This window comes from Carica papaya, chromosome 8, assembly GCF_054855325.1.
Source record: "Carica papaya isolate Zhongbai chromosome 8, ASM5485532v1, whole genome shotgun sequence".
In the NCBI taxonomy this organism is placed as follows: Eukaryota; Viridiplantae; Streptophyta; class Magnoliopsida; order Brassicales; family Caricaceae; genus Carica; species Carica papaya.
In genome coordinates, this window is record NC_142316.1 from 34,498,684 (window position 1) to 34,510,119 (window position 11,436).

Sequence of the window (11,436 nt, forward strand, 5' to 3'; positions counted from 1 at the left end):
TGGCCACGTAAAATTGCCAAGTTAGAGGTCTCGACAAACCGGAGTGCGTCGCGTGGCAAGGCACGCTGATGTCAGTGCCATGGGAGAGGCCACGCTGGCGATCTACGTACTCCGCGATCGAATGGCCCAGGATCGATCCCTTGCGTGTGGACGGCCCAAATTCGTTTCATCTTTAGTCACGATAGGACGATCAAGATCAATCGCGATAAACGGTTAAGATTTTTTTCCTCATTAGGCGCGATCAGACGGACGATATCGATCGTAATGGACAATCTAGATCAACACGAGATAGATATAAATACTTTGTATCACAGGTGAACCCGAACCCTAACCGCCAGCCCCCTGTCGAAGAAGAAGAACCAGACGTTGAAGAAGGAGGCTAACACTGGCCGTCGCCGCACTGGAGCCACTGCTGGCTGCCAAAAAAGGTAAAAATTCCCCCCCACCCACTCGGAATTCAATTCTGAGCACCCTTGTGGCCAAATCGGAGTAAGAGGAACAGCGGGTGAGCTGGATATCGCATGCAAAGCCTGGTGGAGCTGTCGCGGCCAAAACCCCAAAATTCTTCCAATTAGCCCTTTCCCGATTCCTTTTTTACTTGATATTTCGATCATTTTGTTCACCGTTCTTTTCTATATAGATTAGCTGAAGAAAGAACCTCAGCCACAAAGGAGGACCGGGGGAGCCACTGCACCCGGAGGTTTCCATGCCGATAAGTTCGTTTTTTGTGATTTTTCAGCTAATCGAGGCCCATAACATTTTTTTCTGTAGGGATACAGCCAAAATCAACTAAAACCAGACATGCCGAGGTGAACCAACGCCATGGATGATAGAGTTGGTGCCAGAGCACAACAGCACCGCTGTAGCACCCGGAAAGGAGGAGGAAAAAAAAAAAAAAAAAAAAAAAAAAAGGGGGGGGGGGGCCACGTCAGCAGCCGCGTCAGCAGCCACGTCAGCAGTCCCGGCCAACCAGGGCCTGCCACGTGGCAAGATCGCGTCACTCCGAAAGGAGCCACGTTGGCGATCCGCGTGGGTGCGATCCGACGGCCCAGATCAATCACGCGATCGGACGGCCCAGATTCAATCGCACGGACGGCCCAGATTCAATAAAAAACGAACGGCCCAGATTAAAACAAAATGAACGGCTGTGATCAAAAGGCAAGGGGTTATAAATAGAACCCCCACACCAGACCACAAACCCTAGCCGCCAGCCGCTCGCCGGAGAAGACGAACCAGAGGCCGACCGCCGCCACCCGCCGCCACTCGCCGCCGCACCGGGAAAATTTCCGACCGCCGATCGAGGTAAATTTCATACCCCCGACTCGTTTTTCCCCACTGATTCCTCTTATGGCCAAATCGAAGCCGAAATCCCGGCCAAACGGCCGGAATACGCGGCCGAAGCCCAGCGGCGCCGCCGCGCCCCCTCTCGATTTTTGCCTCCGACGAGGCCCTTCCCGGCCTCCGTTCGATGCAATTTTTATATCACCGTGATCACCATTCTTTTCTCTACAGGTTGACCAGAGCCGAATCACCAAAACACGAACCTCGCCGGAGAGCCGCTGCACCCGAGAGCGCCGCCGCCGGTAAGCTCCGTTTTTCCGTGATTTTTTGGCCCCCCGAGGGCCCTAGGGTTGTTTTCTGACAAGGACCAATGCGAGTGTGGCCGAATTCGGCCGAAAACGGCCGAAAACAGTCAACCCGAGGCGACTCGCCGCCGCCAGCGGCGGCGCCGTCGCCGGAGCACGGCGGAGCCGCCGTGCCGGAGTTGCGATTTGGGCCGAAAGAGGCCCTGGGCCTAATTTGGATTTTTTTTGGAACACGTGCAGGTACTGTTAGTGTGTTTCAGTTCCCCGGGAAAAATTCAGGGAAAATTAGGGACAGCCTGCAGGCGCACTGTGAATCGTATTCGGATCTCGAAAACAAGTAAGGACCCCTCACCCTATTTCCTATCACGGTATTAAAGTTCAAAATGATAAAACGGTATTTCTTGAATTAACGCATGTGTGAAATTGCTTAAGGTTGCTAATGGAGCCTGAGTCTAGTGTGATTGATGATGTACTGTTATTTGGCCTGTTTACAGCTTTAAATGCAAAGTGAGGTTTGATGTGTTCATTTTACAGATTTGTGTGCATGTACTACGTTTTTATTAATTATGGGTTGAATGACTGAAAAACTGATATTGTATGTTGTCTGTTGGTATGAATTACGATTTGCTTGTTTAAATGTGAATTGATGATGTTGATTGAGGAAAAGGAAAATGAAAGATTGTATAGACTGATAATTGTATTATGGGGGTCAGCCTGACTAGATATCCTGGGAGATGGTGGACGGACCGGGTCCGTAGGGAACCCTACCGGGATTGTGGTCTCACATGCCGGACGGGGTATGGAGATCTTATGGTTTTGGCGCCCATACCGGACGGGGTATGGGGACGGCCCGTTTCACCCTCATACCGGACGGGGTATTGAGGTTTATGGTTTTGGCGCCCATACCGGACGGGGTATGGGGACGGCCCGTTTCACCCTCATACCGGACGGGGTATTGAGGTTCATGGTTTTGGCGCCCATACCGGACGGGGTATGGGGACGGCCCTGGAAACTGATTATGAATGTTAAAGGTTAACGGGTAGCGGAACCCCTATGGACCCCCACGGATACTAGTAGGCTGGTAAATGAGAAAAAAAGATATGTTGTACAATGATTGAATTACAAGAGGCGTGATAAGTGTTATGTTTTACAGCTTAGATTATTCAATGATTATGATGATGTTATTGTTTTTCTCATATTGTTTTCATAAATTCCACCAAGGTAAGTGGATGGTAAAGGTTTTCATGTTAATAAACGAGTTTATTGTAAATTATGCTCCATTGGTCTTTTTGTGTTTTTCTACCCACCTTTACCTCCGTGACGGTGAGATATCGTGATGTTCTTACTGGGCTAGTGTAGCTCACTCCTTATTTAACCATTTCAGATCAGGAAGACATGGTTCCCGAGCCCGTTCCGCAGGAGGACGACGAAGGGGATACCTATAGACTCTGTAGTCATACTCATAGTTTTATTTTCGAGTTTCTCTTTTAGTTAGTTTAATCTTTTATATTTTAAGTACGTTTCTGGTTTTTCGTGTAAGGGATGTTAACTGAAATTTTGATCTCGCTTCCGCATTTGATATATTTAAATACTCATTTCATTTTAATATTTACGGGGCCGTTACAACCGCCATGTCAGAAATTCAAAATTAGCCGGAATAAGTTTTAGATACCGATTATATATTTTTAGAGTATTTTTAGGTATGTGACAAGTGTTTTGGATTCTACAGGAAAAATTCAGGAAACTTAGTACCTGATAGGAGGCATAGTAGACAACTTGACGTTTCAAAACACTGATCCGGCTAATAACTCCTCACCCTATTCTCCGTTACAATAAATTAAAACTTAATAATGTATAATCTCGTATTTTTATAAATAATTAGAAAACTCTAAAAATAATTACAGGTTACTAGTAGAGTCGAAACCGGTTAGTTCACAACTATCTTAATTTCTCATTTATTTTTCTATATTGTTCTACTTGCTTGATTGATCCACCGTATGATTAGAATTATTATTTTTAATTTATTTTTTCTTTTTATTAATTGTCAGATCTTGATCTTTATCTGATTCATTAATTTGAAATAGAGGTCCCAATTACGTTTCTTAATTATTGAGGTATGAAATTGTATTGTTTGCTTAAATTTCGTTTTATTGATATGTGAATATATAATGAGATATTGGTATGCCCTTGTTAGAAGTTTGTTGATAAAAATTTGTATGTGAAAGACTTACTGGTACCCGAAAAAGGATGGACGGGCCCGGTACATAAAGAACCCTACTGTGAAAGTTACCTCAGTCAGATAGGATTGGGAAGTCCCTTACCAAAAAGGTTTGGAAAATATGATTCACTCTTATACTGGACTAGTTATCGAGGAGACGGAATATTTTGTAGCCATTACTGAACGAGATATGGGGACAGCCAATTAATTATTTAAATTGGACACCCCTATGGACCCCAGTGGTACCAGTAATGTAACGACCTGGAACTAGAAAGGAAAATAAATTATAAATTGAATGCGAAAGTGAAATAATAGCGTTAGGGTTTACATTTCTTACACAATAATCCAGAATACCCAATAGGGTTACGGAAATGACCATTCGAAAGGAACAACGAAAAATTAAAGAAATAAATGAAAAGTAAAGAATTAAACATCCTATTCACAACCCTCTTATAACGGCCCCGGAAAATATTAAAAAAGAAATGAGTATTTAAATATATCGAATGCGGAAGCGAGATCAAAATTTCAGTTAACATTCCTTACACGAAAAACCAAAAAACGTACTTAAAATATAAAAGGTTAAACTAACTAAGAAAGAAAACTCGAAAATAAACTATGCGTATGACTACAGAGTCTCTAGGCATCCCCTTCGTCGTCCTCCTGCGGAACGGGCTCGGGAACCATGTCTTCCTGATCTGAAATGGTTAATTAAGGAGTGAGCTACACTAGCCCAGTAAGAACATCACGATATCTCACCGTCACGGAGATAAAGGTGGGTAGAAAACCACAAAAAGACCAATGGAGCATAATTTACAACAAACTCGTTTATTAACATGAAAACCTTTACCATCCACTTACCTTGGTGGAATTTATGAAAACAATATGAGAAAAACAATAACATCATCATAATCATTGAATAATCTAAGCTGTAAAACATAACACTTATCACGCCTCTTGTAATTCAATCATTGTACAACATATCTCTTTTCTCATTTACCAGCCTACTAGTATCCGTGGGGGTCCATAGGGGTTCCGCTACCCGTTAATCTTTAACATTCATAATCAGTTTCCAGGGCCGTCCCCATACCCCGTCCGGTATGGGCGCCAAAACCATGAACCTCAATACCCCGTCCGGTATGAGGGTGAAACGGGCCGTCCCCATACCCCGTCCGGTATGGGCGCCAAAACCATAAGATCTCCATACTCCATCCGGTATGTGAGACCACAATCCCGGTAGGGTTCCCTACGGACCCGGTCCGTCCACCATCTCCCAAGATATCTAGTCAGGCTGACCCATGATACAATTATCAGTCTACACAACCTTTCATTTTCCTTTTTCTCAATCAGCATCATCAATTCACATACAAACAAGCAAACAGTAATTCATGCCAAACAGACAACATACAGTATCGGTTTTTCAGTCATTCAACCCATGATTAATAAAAACGTAGTAAATGCACACAAATCTGTAAAATAAACACATCAAACCTCATTTTGCATTTAAAGCTGTAAACAGGCCAAATAACAGTAAACCACCAATCACACTAGACTCGGGCTCCATTAGCTACCTTAAGCAATTTCACACATTCGTTAATTCAAGAAATACTGTTTTATCATTTTGAACTTTAATACCGTGATAGGAAATAGGGTGAGGGGTCCTTACTTGTTTTCGGGATCCGAATACGATTCACAGTGCGCCTGCAAGCTGTCCCTAATTTTCCCTGAATTTTTCCCGGGGAACTGAAACACACTAACAGTACCTGCACGTGTTCCAAAAAAAATCCAAATTAGGCCAGGGCCTCTTTCGGCCCAAATTGCAACTCCGGCACGGCGGCGAGTCGCCTCGGATTGACTGTTTTCGGCCGAATTCGGCCACACTCGCATTGGTCCTTGTCAGAAAACAACCCTAGGGCCCTCGGGGGGCCAAAAAATCACGGAAAAGCGGAGCTTACCGGCGGCGGCGCTCTCGGGTACGGCGACTCTCCGGCGAGGTTCGTGTTTTGGTGATTTGGCTTCGGTCAACCTGTAGAGAAAAGAATGGTGATCACGGTGATATAAAAATTGCATCGAACGGAGGCCGGGAAGGGCCTCGTCGGAGGCAAAAATCGAGAGGGGGCGCGGCGGCGCCACTGGGCTTCGGCCGCGTATTCCGGCCGTTTGGCCGGGATTTCGGCTTCGATTTGGCCATAGGAGGAATCAGTGGGGAAAAACGAGTCGGGGGTATGAAATTTACCTCGATCGGCGGTCGGAAATTTCCCCGGTGCGGCGGCGAGTGGCGGCGGGTGGCGGCGGTCGGCCTCTGGTTCGTCTTCTCCGGCGAGCGGCTGGCGGCTAGGGTTTGTGGTCTGGTGTGGGGGTTCTATTTATAACCCCTTGCCTTTTGATCACAGCCGTTCATTTCGTTTTAATCTGGGTCGTTCGTTTTTGATTGAATCTGGGCCGTCCGTGCGTTTGAATCTGGGCCGTCCGATCGCGCGATTGATCTGGGCCGTCGGATCGCACCCACGCGGATCGCCAACGTGGCTCCTTTCGGAGTGACGCGATCTTGCCACGTGGCAGGCCCTGGTTGGCCGGGACTGCTGACCGGGCCTGCTGACGTGGCTGCTGACGTGGCCCCTTTTTTTTTTTTTCCTCCTTTCCGGGTGCTACAACTCTCCCCCCCATAAAGAAATTTGGTCCCCAAATTTGCCTCATTACTCTTGATCAAACAGATGAGGATATTGGGCCCTAAATTCTGATTCCAGCTCCCAAGTCGCCTCCCTAGGCGTGTGGTTCTGCCACAAGACTTTTACAAATGATATTTCCCGGTTACGGAGTATTCTGCTTTCTCGGTCCGTGATACTGACCGGTACTTCTTCATAAGACAAGTCCTCTCGGAGTGAAAGCGGTTCATGAGCCACGACATGAGAAGGGTCCGGATTGTACTTGCGCAGCATAGATACATGAAACACATTGTGAACCCGGGAGAGCTCAGGGGGCAGTGCAAGTCTGTAGGCAGTGGTACCAATCTTGTCTAAGATTTCAAAGGGTCCAATGTATCTGGGGTTTAATTTTCCCCTTCTGCCGAACCTACTAATTCCCTTGAAGGGGGTGACTTTAAGAAACACACGGTCACCTTTCTCAAAGGCCAGGTCTCTCCTCCGGGTATCAGCATAGCTCTTTTGCCTACTCTGAGCTGTCTGGATGTTCTTCTTGATCTTAACTATCTTGGACGTGGTTTCTTCCACTAAATCCGGGCCAAACAATCTTCTATCGCCCACTTCCTCCCAACAAATCGGTGACCTGCACGGACGCCCGTATAGCGCCTCGTATGGGGCCATGCCGATGCTTGCTTGGTAACTGTTGTTGTAGGCAAACTCTATCAGGGGTAGATGGTCGTCCCAATGGCCTCCGGAGTCAAGGACACAAGCTCGGAGCATATCCTCCAGCGTACGGATTGTCCTCTCTGATTGTCCATCGGTTTGGGGGTGGAAGGTAGTACTGAGGGACAGCTTTGTTCCCATAGCTTGCTGGAAACTATTCCAAAACCGAGAAGTGAATCTGGGATCCCTGTCGGATACCACTGTTACTGGGACCCCATGCAGTCTGACTATTTCCCGGACATACATTCTTGCCAACTTGTCCAACGAATCAGTCATTCTGATGGCCAGAAAGTGGGAAGACTTAGTGAGTCGGTCAACAATTACCCATATGACATCGTGTCCCGATCGTGCCTTGGGTAGTCCCGATACGAAGTCCATGGTGATGTGTTCCCACTTCCATTCTGGAATCGGTAAAGGCTGAAGCAACCCCCCTGGGCGTTGATGTTCTGCTTTGACCTGCTGACATACCAAGCACTTAGATACAAAGTCGGCTATATCTCTCTTCATCCCATTCCACCAGAATCGGGGTCGCATAGTTTGGTACATTTTTGTACTTCCTGGATGCATGGCGAACCTTGAACTATGGGACTCTGTCATGATGTCTCTTTTTAATTCATTGTCGTCTGGGACACACATTCTGTCCTTGAAACGAATCAATCCGTCGGCAGAGATCTGAAATTCTGAGTTCACTCCCTGTTCTGCATCCTTCTTGCGGTTTACTAGGGTGGGGTCGATTGACTGGGCTTCCTTTATTCTTTGGATTAACTCGGGTTGGACTGCTAGGTGGCTCAAACATGTGGCCCTCTTCAGATCTTGCAGTCGAACCTGCTGCGTAGCCCCAATGGACCTGCATTCCGAAACCATCAGATGGGCTAGGGTGCCTGCACTCTTCCTACTGAGGGCATCGGCTACTACGTTGCCCTTACCTGGATGGTATAGGATGTCACAATCATAGTCCTTGAGGAGTTCCATCCACCTTCTCTGACGCATGTTGAGATCCTTCTGAGTGAAGATGTGCTTCAAACTCTTATGATCGGTGTAGATCTGAAAGGTCTCTCCATACAAATAATGGCGCTAGATTTTCAAGGCGTGTATGATTGCGGCAAGCTCCAAGTCATGGGTAGGATAGTTCTTCTCATGATTCTTTAGCTGTCTAGACCCATATGCTATAACCTTTCCATGCTGCATCAGGACACAACCCAGGCCCAGATAGGAGGCATCACTATAAACTGTATACCCTCCTGATCCACTCGGTAGAGCCAGCACGGGTGCAGTAGTCAGTCGCTTCTTCAATTCTGAAAAACTCCTTTCGCAGTTCTCATTCCAATCAAACTTTGCATTCTTCTTTGTGAGTCGGGTTAGAGGGGCCGCTAGACTGGAGAACCCTTCGACAAACCGGCGGTAATAACCCGCCATCCCTAGGAAACTGCGAATTTCCTTAACTGTTATCAGCCTTTTCCAACCAAGTACCGCTTCAACCTTTTCGGGGTTCACCGACACCCCTTCCTTCGATATAACATGTCCTAGGAAGGCGGTTTGCTCGAGCCAAAATCCACACTTGCTCAACTTTGCATACAACTTCTTTTCCCTGAGTACCTGGAGGACTTGGGCAAGATGATGAGCATGTTCTTCTCTACTTTTTTGAGTAGACTAAGATATCATCGATGAACACGATGACAAATTTATCCAAGAACTCTCTGAAGATTCTGTTCATTAGATCCATAAAGATGGCCGGGGCGTTGGTTAGCCCAAACGGCATAACCAGGAACTCATAGTGTCCGTACCTGGTTCGGAATGCCGTCTTGGGGATGTCTTCTGCTCTCACTTTTACCTGATGGTAACCTGATCGTAGATCTATTTTAGAAAAGACCTGTGCACCCTGCAACTGATCGAAAAGGTCATCAATCCGGGGGAGAGGGTACTTGTTTTTAATTGTTACCTTGTTTATCCTTCTATAATCAATACACAGTCTCAACGTTCCATCTCCTTTCTTTGCAAAAGTAACCCCGGCACCCCATGGGGAAATGTTGTGTCTAATGAAGCCACTGTTTTGTAGCTCAGTGATTTGTTTCCTTAGCTCTTCCATCTCGATGCGGCTCATTCGGTAAGGAGCTACCGAGATGGGTTGGGTTCCTGGCTGTAAGTCTATGGTGAACTCGACCTCTCTGTCCCCTGGTAGACCGGGCAGTTCATCCGGAAATACGTTTGGAAAGTCTCGGACTACTGGAATCTCTTGGATACAAACTTCCTTCTTGGGTTTACCTAGTTAGGGAAAATACAATATCAACGCACTGGGAATTGAGAAGAAAAGAATTTGTCATTAGGGAGAATCAGTACCGAATAATTTTATTAACTTGTAAATGGCTCCTCGTTGGGAGGATTAAATACAATCTTTTTATTAAAGCAGTCTATGGTGGCGTGATACGCCGCCAGCCAATCCATTCCTAGGATTACATCAAAATCCCCTGTGTCTAACCCTATCAGGTCTACCCTCAATTTCCTATCTGCTATCTCCACGGCACATGCCCTGTAGACAACCTCTCCTAGTAATGTCTCCCCCCCAGCGGTAGATACAAACAATAATGAATCAAGTCTATCAGGTGGTACACAAATTTTGGAAGCAAGAACATGTGAAATAAAAGAATGTGATGCACCAGTATCAAACAAAATATGAGCAATGTGGCCAGAGATAGTATACATACCATGTACCACGTCCGGGTCTGCATCGGCATCCTTCTGGGTAAGGTTGTAAACTCTGCCCTGGATTGGAGGCCTCCCTTGATTCTGGTTCCTAGGACACTCCCTCGCATAGTGTTGGGCACTGCCGCATATGCGACAGGTGTTGTTGAGGCGGTAGCAGGGTCGGTCCCCATGATCCCTGCCGCAGTACTGGCAGATCTTCCCACGAGCTGCCCCCATAGCCTGAGGAGGGCCCTGAGCGGCAGGCCTGGGTCTCTTGCTGGGTTGGACAGGCATGGTAGGCGCTGGCCTGCGGAGCGGGGCTGAAGGTCGGGAACTTCCCGCTAGCTGAGGGCGGGTGTCGAAGCTCCTTTCTATGATCTGCGCCTTTGCCACGACTGCCGAATATGTCTCGAGCTCCATCACCAACAAGTGCTGTCTGATCGCCGGGCGGAGACCCCACTGGAATTTCCTGGCCTTTCGGCCCTCATCCAACAATGTCTCCGGGGCATGTCGGCCCAGCTCCAGGAACTTGCGGGCATATTCCGACACTGTCATATTACCCTGGACCAACTGAGCAAATTCCATTTCCTTTAAATGTTGGATGTGTTTAGGGAGATACTCCGCATGGAAAGCCGCTAGGAACTGCTCCCAAGTAACTGGTACAGGCAGGGTGGCCCGCTTGAGCTCCCACCAGCGTACTGCTTCCCCTACCAGCATGTAGGAGGCAATGGCAGCCCTCTGCTCAGGAATTACTCCCAAGGTCTCAAAGGCTCTCTCAGTCTCCGCCAGCCAGTATTGGGCCTCTTCGAAAGAGGATCCCCCTGAAAAAGTAGAAGGGTTCAGTCTCCTGTACCTCTCTATGAAGCCGGGGTCGATCAAGGAGGGAGCGGGGTCCCGAGGTAGAGGGACTGGGGCCGGCTGAGGGTGAACTGGGGGACCCTGTGGTGGCGCCTGCTGATGGGGTGGGGGCACTGGAATGTGCTGTGGCGGTACCTGTTGGTACTGTGGCTGTGGTACCGGGTCGTACCGCGGCTGTGGTGCCGGGTGGTACTGTGGAGGAACAGGCTCCTGCCGGGGTGGCTCGGGATCAGCCTGCTGTAACGGGGGCTCAACCTGCGCTAGCGGAGGAGGTCCGGGTAACTCCCTTCTCTCCTCTTGCCTTCACTGAGCAGCTACGAGAGCTTCCACCATCTCATATAATCTGTCCAAATCCTCCCGAAGCGAATTATCTTGGGCCGCTCGGTTTAGTGGGGGCCTTCCTCTCCTCATTTCTGTGTACCTGCATTTACAAGGAATGGTTGAGTAACGACCAATCGGTGAGTATTTCTTTAAAGGACTATAGTGTAAGGGATGGGTCCGAGGAAATGCGGCTCTGATACCAACTGTAACGGCCCCGGAAAATATTAAAAAAGAAATGAGTATTTAAATATATCGAATGCGGAAGCGAGATCAAAATTTCAGTTAACATCCCTTACACGAAAAACCAAAAAACGTACTTAAAATATAAAAGGTTAAACTAACTAAGAAAGAAAACTCGAAAATAAACTATGCGTATGACTACAGAGTCTCTAGGCATCCCCTTCGTCGT